Source organism: Eumetopias jubatus, unplaced genomic scaffold (assembly GCF_037043125.1).
Source record: "Eumetopias jubatus isolate StellerSeaLion01/CBP00866 unplaced genomic scaffold, mEumJub1_p1.0 scaffold_16, whole genome shotgun sequence".
NCBI lineage: Eukaryota > Metazoa > Chordata > Mammalia > Carnivora > Otariidae > Eumetopias > Eumetopias jubatus.
The window spans coordinates 40,989,212-40,999,576 of NW_028274822.1; the positions used below are offsets into that span (position 1 = coordinate 40,989,212).

Here is a 10,365-nt window from a genome sequence, read left to right on the forward strand (position 1 = left end):
ACAATAAAATCCTATCTTACCCTCTTTTGCTTCCCTTTCTTTTTTTTTTTTTTAATTTTTAAATTCAATTAGCCAACATATAAGACATCATTAGTTTCAGATGTAGATTTCAGTAATTCATCAGTTGCATTTAACACTGAGTGCTCATCACATCATGTGCCCTCATTTTTGCCTGTTACCCAGTTACCCCATTCCCCCATGTACCTCCCCTTTAGCAACCCTCAGTTTGTTTCCTAGAGTTAAGAGTCTCTCATGGGTTGGGGCACCTGGGTGGCTTAGTCGTTAGGCGTCTGCCTTCGGCTCAGGTCATGATCCCAGGGTCCTGGGATCGAGCCCTGCATCAGGCTCCCTGCTCCGCGGGAAGCCTGCTTCTCCCTCTGCCCCTCCCCCTGCTTGTGTTCCCTCTCTCGCTGTGTCTCTCTCTGTCAAATAAATAAATAAAACCTTCAAAATAAATAAATAAAGACACTCCATTCCTAGCTATTTATGCTGATTACCAAACCTTTCATCTTAATCACTTAAAACAGCAAATATACTTTGTTCACATTATAATACTGTATTAACCAACTGGGATCATGACCTGAGCCAAAGGCAGACGCTTTTTTTTTTTTTTAAAGATTTATTTATTTAGTTTGAGAGACTGAGAATGAGAGAGAGAGAGAGAGAGCGTGCACATGAGAGGGGGGAGGGTCAGAGGGAGAAGGAGACTCCCCGCCAAGCAGGGAGCCCGATGCAGGACTCGATCTCGGGACTCCAGGATCCTGACCTGAGCCGAAGGCAGTCGCTTAACTGACTGAGCCACCCAGGTGCCCCCAAAGGCAGACGCTTAACGACTGAGCCACCCAGGCATCCCCTCCTTTTTTTTTTAGATTTTATTTATTTATTTGAGAGAGAGACAGAGCATGAGCAGGGGGAGGAGCAGAGGGAGAGAGAGAGAGAAGCAAACTCCCTGCTCAGTGGGGAACCCGTCATGGAGCCTGATCCCAGGAGCTGGAGATCATGACTCCAGCAGAAGTCAGATGCTTAACTGACTGAGCTACCCAGATACCCCTAAGCCAGTTCTTTCTAACATGGTAGCTGGCTATTTACACTTAAGTTATTTTATTTCATTTTATTTTTTTAAAAAATTTTTAAGGATTTTATTTATTCATTTGAGACACAGAGATACAGAGAGAGAGAAGAGAAAGCATGAGCAGGGAGAGAGGCAGAGGGAGAGGGAGAAGCAGGCTCCTTGCTGAGCCAGAAGCCCGATGTGGGGCTCGATCCCAGGACCCTGGGATCATGACCTGAGCCACCCAGGCGCCCCTACCCTTAAATTATTTTAAATTAATAATTCATTTTGCTTACTGTTCACCAAACAAGTGGCTTGAAAACATTTCCAACGCTGTAGACAACTCTATCAGACAACGCTAGTAGATTATTGCCAGCCATTCCAAAGACGTTGTTGGTGACTCTGGGACCCCTCAGTCTCCTGACTTTCTAATATTCCTGCCTCGCTTTTTCCCCAACCCTGTGAACCTGTTACTCTCTTTGATTCTGGCACTGTACTGGCAACAATGCTAGACAGGGCCATAGAGGCTGAATAGACCCATCCCACCCATTCACTTTCTAACAGATGCTCCCTCCACAGAGGTGGTGACTCCTTTCTAGGGTGACCATGTGTTTACTTTTGCCCAGGAGAATCTCGATGACACCTGCTGTGCAGGCTTCCCATCTGTATAACCCATTCATTCTCAAAAATGTGCTCATTCAGATCATAAATTATATAGTTACCTTATCTTTGTATAGTAGCCCTATCATACCATTCCACACTTCAGGAGACAACCCCAATCACACGGATCACACCTCTGAACCCACTCACTCTTAGATGACCCCACTTTTTATCTGACTGAGATTGTATCTTCAATCCTCCTCTCCTTTCCTGCCTTCTCCAAGACAGAGGTGTCTTGATTCCCTTCCAAAGTTAACCATCATCTGTATGCTTTATCTTCAACTTTCTACTTATTCCCCCACATTTACCTTCTCAAGAACCTTGTTCCTTCCACTAACTTTTTATCTTTACTCACCACTGGCTAATTAAACATGTTTATTTCCTTTCCACTGGCTAACCAAATATATTAAGATCTTCCCTACCTTAAAAACAAACAAACCTTCCCCGTTTCTGCGAACATTTAATCTGCACATATTCTTTTTTTTACTATGATTCCAAACTGAAATTGTCTATATTTATTGCCTTCGCTTTCTCACCTTTTATTTGTGTATTAATTTATTATAATCTGCCTTAAATTTGGATTTTGTCTTGTTTGCCTTTTCTTTTTTTTTTAAAGATTTTATTTATTTATTTGAGAGAGAGAGAGAATGAGAGATAGAAAGCACGAAGGGAAGAGGGTCAGAGGGAGAAGCAGACTCCCCGCCGAGCAGGAAGCCCGATGCGGGACTCGATCCCGGGACTCCAGGATCATGACCCGAGCCGAAGGCAGTCGCTTAACCAACTGAGCCACCCAGGCGCCCCTTGTTTGCCTTTTCTCACCTACATTCCAGGTTCTATGAAGCCCTCGCTGATAAATCATGGAAAATAAGGCTTTCTCTAAAATGTCTAAGTCTCTTTAACCTATCCACTTCTCTTTGAAGGCTTCTTGCTGGGTGTGTTCTACATGTGGATCCTTCCCCTTTCTCTTTCCTCTACCTCGTTCATATTCTTATCTCTACCCCTGCAAAGAGAAACTCAAGGATAGTGGATGTTCAGTCTCTAGTCTGAGCCTCTATGGGGCAGACAAATGACCATGGCTCATTTTCTATTGTATGGCCAGATACATTATTTCTTCTGCACCTCATCCTCTTTATTATTGGCTAAAAATGCCAGAGCTATCTCTAGCCAAAGTTGTGCTCCCCAAATTCATGTATTTTCAAAGATGGCATGGTATGAAAAACAAGAGAAAGCAATGATGAATAGATTACTTCTCCCTGCATGTCTCTCTGGTGGGAATTTTTGAAAGGAAAGAGTAGTGACTGGATCCAACATTCCTCACTGTTACATCATCAGGAAACACTCTTAAAATGTAATATATTTCTTGCCTACCCATTTCTTTAGTTTGTACTGGCCATATTGAGGAATTGGCTAGATCGAATATTTACCACTTTTATTCTTCCCTAAAATCTTACTTGGCCTAGCAAAAAAGGTATAATAATTACATGGTATTTTATTAAATGTTATCATCCTGACTAAATATCATGTTTCATTAGTACATAAATAAAAGGGGGCAGTTTATAGTTCCCTATTCAAATGCAAATTCTTTATCAGAGTATCTCCACTGATTTTTTTCCCCCTGGAATGTCCTTTTTTCTAGATGTTATTTGTTAAGAAACACAGACAATCATATGGTTACAAACAGTGCTTCCTAAACTCGAAATGTGCATTTTGCTCACTGGGGATCTTGTTTAAAAAATAAAGATTTCAATTCAGTAGGTATGCAGTTTAGCCTTCCACTCTGCTTTTCTAATCAGCTCTTAGGGGATGCTGACATTGCCAGTTCTTGAGTAGCAAGGTGTGATGGAATATCAGTTGTTCGCTTATGGTTAAAGACAATGAAGTTCACCTTATTCATTACAGTCTCAGTTCTTAACACAAGAAACTGTCATTCTTAATTACTAATATCTTGAATGCAGAGAATCTTATATTTCATGCATTTAACATTAAAAAATTTTAATTGCAAATGTATACAAAAGTAGAGTGAATGAACATCCACTAAACAACACCTAGTTTCAATCATCTAGCACCCACTTTCTTTAAAAATAGATTTTTTATTTTTTTAAAATCTATTTATTTGAGAGAAGGAGAGTGAAAGAGCATGAGAGGGGGAGGGTCAGAGGGAGAAGCAGGCTTCCCACCAAACTAGGTGTCTGATGCGGGACTCGATCCCAGGACTCCAGGATCATGACCTGAGCCGAAGGCAGTCGGTTAACCAACTGAGCCACCCAGGAGCCCCTCATCTTAAAATTTCTGAAATTTGAATTCATTAATGCCTTCAATTTCCTGAGCTCCTACAATATGCTACTAGAATGTTCTTATCCTCTTGGATTCTTACTTGATGGGGAGATAGACAAAAATAGGTTGGGATAGCTGTAAAGAAAACTAAAGCAGGGACAGGGTGGTGGAGAGTGATTGAGGACTGTGAGGAGGCTCTAAGAAGGGGTTTTATCTTCATCGAGACTGAACAGACTGGGGGAACAAGTCAGGCAAACTTTCCTGCAAAGGGAAGAGCCAGGCATGGGGTGGGAATGGTACCGGTGATCAAGGCTCGTGCTGTAAGGGGGCGGGGGGAGTGATTCAGTGGAGATGATGTCAGGGCTTTTGGGGTGCTGGTAATCTTGTTTCTTGATCCGGTTGCTGGTCACACTATATGTTCAGTTTGTGAAAATTCAGTAATACAGTTAAGTACACTTGTGATATCTACACTTTTCCATATGTTACACTAAAAAGTTACAGAAACTGATGTGCATCTTAAAGCCAAGCCCATGACAATTTTCTGTCACCAAGTTCCTGTGGAGGGCAGAGACGTTGTCAAACCAGGGTGAGCTGCTACTGGCATTTAGTGGGTAGACAGCAAAGATGTAGCTCAACATCCTATAATGCACAGGACAGTTCTTCCAACAAAGCATTGTCTGGCTCCAAATGACAAAGTGCTGAGGTTCAGAAACCCTGATTTCGAACTTGCATCTCTGATTGGAAGTTACCATAATAACTAGAGTCAAGAAAGTCATACAAATTTCAGAGGATCATGGATTTATGTAAACTTCCAAATGGGTACCACATTACAGACAATGTAAGTGGAATAACTGACATTTTCTGACTTCTCTTCTCCATCCCCACTCCTTCCCGTTTCCCTTTGAACATTTCCAGCTCTGTAAGTTTGAGTGATGGCCTGTAGGGATGTTGCAAAAGGGTTTCAAACATTGGAAGAATGTCTGGACACAATGACCATTATGGTTTCTCCCGAGTATGAAATCTATAGCTTTTTTTCTCACAGGACTTGGCGACAGAAGTCATGTGCAACATGCCTTTAAGACTGAAGAGGAAAAATAAACTTCTAGTCTCTCTAACCGAAGAAGTAATGTTTTTAGTTGAAACAGACAAATCCTTCAATCCAATTTACTGAAGTTAAAAACAGTTTTTGTGATTCAGCAGCCGTCCGGGGCGACGGACCCTCCAGCTTAGAACTATGGCCCAGTTTGTCCGTAACCTCGCGGAGAAGGTTACGGTGAACCAACCGGCGCTGGTGAACGCTGCTGTGACTTACTCAAAGCCTCGACTGGCCACATTTTGGCACTATGCCAAGGTTGAGCTGGTTCCTCCAACCCCTGCTGAGATCCCTACAGCTATTCAGAGCCTGAAAAAAATAGTCAAGAGTGCTCAAACTGGTAGCTTCAAATAGCTCACAGTTAAGGAAGCTCTGCTGAATGGTTTGGTGGCCACCGAGGTGTGGATGTGGTTTTATGTCGGCGAGATCATAGGCAAGCGTGGCCTCATTGGCTATAATGTTTGAAGACCAATCTTTAACATCTGTTTATATGTGGCTTATTATTTGAGTGTTCTTGGACCATGTGTGATCAGACTGGTATTTGAATAAAAGAAGATAATGTATCAAAATCAATGTTTTCTCTATCAGATGCTACATGGATCACAGTTTCTCTTGATAATAAGATGGGTTGTCTTCCTTTAATACATTAATAAAGCTCTAAGGGCATGTCTTTTGCTTAGCCTAAAAAAACAAAAAAAACAAAAAAACCCAGTTTTTGTTTTTACCATTGGATGCTATGCATCTTGTCAAAACTGGCCTTCCCAGTAACTGGCAAGAAAATAATTTTTCTTTTGGCAGAGGCATTAGGGAAAGTCATCACTGCAAAAATACTATCAATCAATGTACTGTTTGTTCTCAAGGATGGCACTTTTAGAAAAAAGACTTCCTGTTCTGAAGTCACCTTGATGATTTAATAAGCAGAATCCAGGAGGACTTATGAGTCATCCAAAGACAGCTTCTCCTGATTGATATGTTTTTGACTGGGAGTAGATGATCGTGAAGCTTTTTTCCATGTTTCTGAGTCCATGGTGAGATGACCCCTTAAACTTTAATAACTCAGACTAATAAATATCTTATTACAGATGAAATGCAGAGGGATACAAAGTAGTTTAAAAGCTGTTTCAACTTTGAGGCATTCTAATGGCTTATTATTTCCAATCAGTCAGAATTAACTTTATAAAAGTCAGTAGTGTGGTCAATAGACAATCTTCAGGACTCAAATACAGAAGATCTAGCATGCACCTGCTGTTGTTCTTCAAACTCATGCCCACCCCCTGGATAATCACAGAAACACCTGTGTTATTTCCCTTTCTCACCCACCCCTTCTGAAGAAGCAGAATGTTTTTAAAATTCTTTGTTTCTCCATTTTACTGTGTGGAAGGCAAAATCAAGAAACTGCCCTAAGAATCTTTGGTTTATCCCCAGTCCATTCCTAATGAGTTTGCAGCTTTGGCTAAAATAACCCAAAGGAAACAAAAATGAGATTAGGGCCACGAATGTCACTTGTTTATTTCCACTGATGACATATCCTGGCTTTTCTACTTGTATAGACTAAAGGTAGAGGTCTGGCTCATAGTAGCCTTTGTAGCCCCAAGAAGGTCGTGGCAGAAACTTACAGATTCAGAAGAGTTTAAGTGACGCAGTGCAGTAAGAGTGGACCAGTAATTTTGGTGAGCTTCCCTGATCAACCCGATGTACGTTAGATTTAGGTTAGAATTTCACCTACCACACTTTCTCTTAATCTTTTTTCTAAATTTTTTTTTCTTGAGGGAGGGGAGGTAGTCTTTATAAAATTTCTTTTTTTATGGCTACACGTTATAATTTATTTAGACAATCTCAACTAAAAATTTATATACTATGTATTGATTAATATTTTATTCAACTTATATATGACCCTACGTAAGTACAATTCCTAGTAATTTTACTCAAAAACTAATTTAAATGTACCATTGTATTTGTTTTCACAGTTGATACTTAAAAAAACCCTCAATAGCCAAGAAAAGCAGTATTCTGAACTTTTTCAATTCTGAATTTGAATTTTAGGTAGTTAAACTACATACTTTAATTCTGAATGCAATAAATTACATGATTTGTCATAATCATTTACCTGCTTTAACCAATGTTTGGGCTAACCTTAATGTAACAAATAGGATGCAGAGTAAGTCATACTGAAGCTAGTTTTAAAGAGGAAGATATTTTCCTTGGCAACATTTACTGCCTCAAAAAATTTTAAAATATGGATTTGGCAGTGTTGTGCTACCCTTGAGTTCTTAGGTCACATGGTGAATTCTTATTTCAAGTTGAGTTTTGTGTAATCATAGACAGCTCCTATTTCTTCCTTGATATAGACAAAGAAACTGAAGGTCCAGGAAAGTCAATGTTATTTTATTTAGTGTACATTTCTTTGGCCTTTAAAACATTTTTTTTTTTTTTTTTAGATCAAGACCTGAGCTGAGATCAGAGTTGGATGCTTAACTGACTGAGTCACCCAGGCGCTTTAAAAAAATCAAGAGTTGCTAACAAGTGATTAAATGTAAGCTTTTAAAATATTTAATCCTTTCTCTTCCTGACTATTTTCTAATAGGGATGTTAGCAGTGCTTCTCAAGCTTGAGTGGCATCAGAATCACCTTGTTAAAACACGGACTGCTGAGCTCCACCAGTTTCCGATTATCGATTATCGGTCTGGGAGTCAGGGGGCGTAAGAATTTGTATTCTAACAAGTTTCCTGGTGATGCTGATGCTGCTGGTCTGGGATCACACTTGAAAACCACTGTATAAAAGCAGAGTAGCAAAGGAAAAGGAAGAAGAGAGCCTGGATAATTCATACACTGGATAATAAAGCCTCAACTACAAAGATGTGTGAAACAACAGATTCTAAATTAGGAGATTCAGTAACTGAGTGATTTCTATCCCAAGAAGATTTTTCACTTCAGAAGTAATAATATAATAGGATTACTTGAAACAGGGTTTTCCACCGCTTTAAACCTTTTCTAGTTTAAGTTTCACTGATCTTGAGCATTTATTATTTTTGAAATATTTTACCATTTTATTGGTATTTGTTTTCTGTAACTGCTATGAATGCTTTTGGAATCAGGCAAAGTATTAGTAAATATATATAATACATCTCACATTTTGATAGACAAAAATGATGGGTTGTTTCCACCTTTTTCCTGCAATACAATCCTGAAAATTACACTTAAAAAAAAAATAAAGAAAACCAGATTCCCACCCACCCTCCCCAGAAGTTTAAGAAAACCAAGAGCTTCAGATTGCCCTTTTTCACCATTTGATGGCACTGGTCTGTCAGTGGGGCAACAGTGGACTCCAAGGTTCAAAGTAGAAAATAGGCATTTTCAATTGGCCTCAAATAAATGGAGGCAAAATGTAAAAAAGTGAAAATCATGGGCTTTAGAAAGTTGTATGAAACTTTTTGGGGGGACTATTATCTGTGAAATTAGGCAAATCTTAATTTACATTTCCTCTCTCTTTTCTTTCCTTTTTTGAATAATTCTAACTTGTAATGAAACTAAACCAATGATCTAGAAGTTCAGGCCAGACTGATGACTGGGTAGTAAACATTTCTTTTAAACAAATGAAATCAGGTTATTCTTCCAGCTTTCCCAAACATAGGACGATACTTTGACTCTTGGGTTTTTAAAGAATACTTCTGTGTCCCAGACAGTTAGCTAGTACATACATAGACAAGTGACATGTAGATTCTGCTCTGAAGCTTACAGTTTAGTAGGAGAGATAAAAAGTATATAAATTACTATAACATAAGGTAGAAACACTTAATTGTGGGAATGACAGCTGCAAAAACAGCTCTGGGGAACTGGGGAGCTCAGAAAGGCAGAAATCCCTTTCTGCTAGGGAAATCAGGAGAGGTGTAGGGTAAGAAGTGGCACTGGGCTTGGCCTTGAGAGGGAGCAGAATCCATGTCTGCGCAGATTGGAGGTGGAAGGAAATGATCCATATCAAAGGCAGCATGTACCAGAACATGGAGATTGAGGGCAATGAACAAGAAGTTTGGCAGTTTGGCACCTGGACTATGTTACGGTGGTAAGTAGAAAAAACGGGACAAAAATTATGCTAAGATTCTTCACTGACAGCTTCTGATTAGGGATGCTCTAACACTAGAGCTCCAGAAAGTTTTCTGGCAGTACTGTGTAAGATGAAAGGCAGGTGACGGTTTGAGCATAAGTAATAAGCCAGAGGAGATGGAACAAGGACCAGCATAGGGTAATGGCATGAGGACGGATGGGTGAAGCCGAACCTTTCAGAGGACCCAACTAATCCTTGGCAATGTCCCGTGTGCGGAGGATCGGGGAAGGGGTCAGAGATACTGAAATTGTAAGTCTGAGTGGCTAGAAGGATGCAATTCTCAGAGCACAGCTTATGGACATGCTAGGCTTAGATCCTGGGGAAAGATATTAGACAATAAAGAGTACGGCGCTGCAGCTCAAAGGGAGGCAGGGGTTACACTCACTGTCCTAAAGGCCGTACTCTCCCAGCCCCGGATGTCACCACGCACTCTGCACCTCCCCTGCCGCTCACTCATATCTGATATGTCTCCCGGTGGTGTGTGTACAGCACATTCTTCTACTGTGCTGGGTTGGAAAAGGAGGTGAGAACCACTGCAGCTTGCTAGAGGTGAAAGGACTCTCAGCAGAATATTATGGAAGCAAAGGAAGGAGATATTTGAAGAAGAGATGATTAATAGTATTAAAACATGATGATTGACCTAGGTGTCTTGCCCAGTTTCTCAGCTAGAACTTCTGGGGTCTAAGGAGATCTACTGATCTCTAAGAGAAGAGGGTGGGTAAGGGCAATTTAATTTAATGTAATATTTTTATTTTTAAGTTTTTAACTATTTTTCACTGAAGAATAATGGATATATAATATTGTATTGGTTTCAGGTGTACAACATAGTGATTTGATATTTATATACATTATGAAATGATCATCACAAGTCTAGGCAGTTAGGAGCTCTCATCATACAAGCTGTTACAATATATTTGACTATATTCTCTATGCATGGCATAGAGAATATAGTCTTGTATATTTTGTAACTGGAAGATTATACCTCTTAATCCTCCCCTCATCTATTTCGTCTAACCTCCTAGCCCCCTCTGGCAATCATATCTAAGAGTGCTTCTGTTTTGTTTTTTAGATTCCACATATAAGTGAGACCGTATGGTATTTTATCTTAAACTGTCTGACTTATTTCCATTAGCATAATATCCTCTAAGGTCCCTCCATGTTGTTGCAGATGGCAGTATTTCATTC

The 10,365-nt window shown here is 39.9% G+C and overlaps 1 pseudogene; it reads left to right on the forward strand.

Annotated features, from left to right (window-relative positions):
* Nucleotides 1-5,219: 5,219 nt before the first annotated feature.
* On the forward strand, nt 5,220-5,706 carry LOC114205078 (ATP synthase F(0) complex subunit g, mitochondrial pseudogene; annotated as a pseudogene).
* Nucleotides 5,707-10,365: the final 4,659 nt, after the last annotated feature.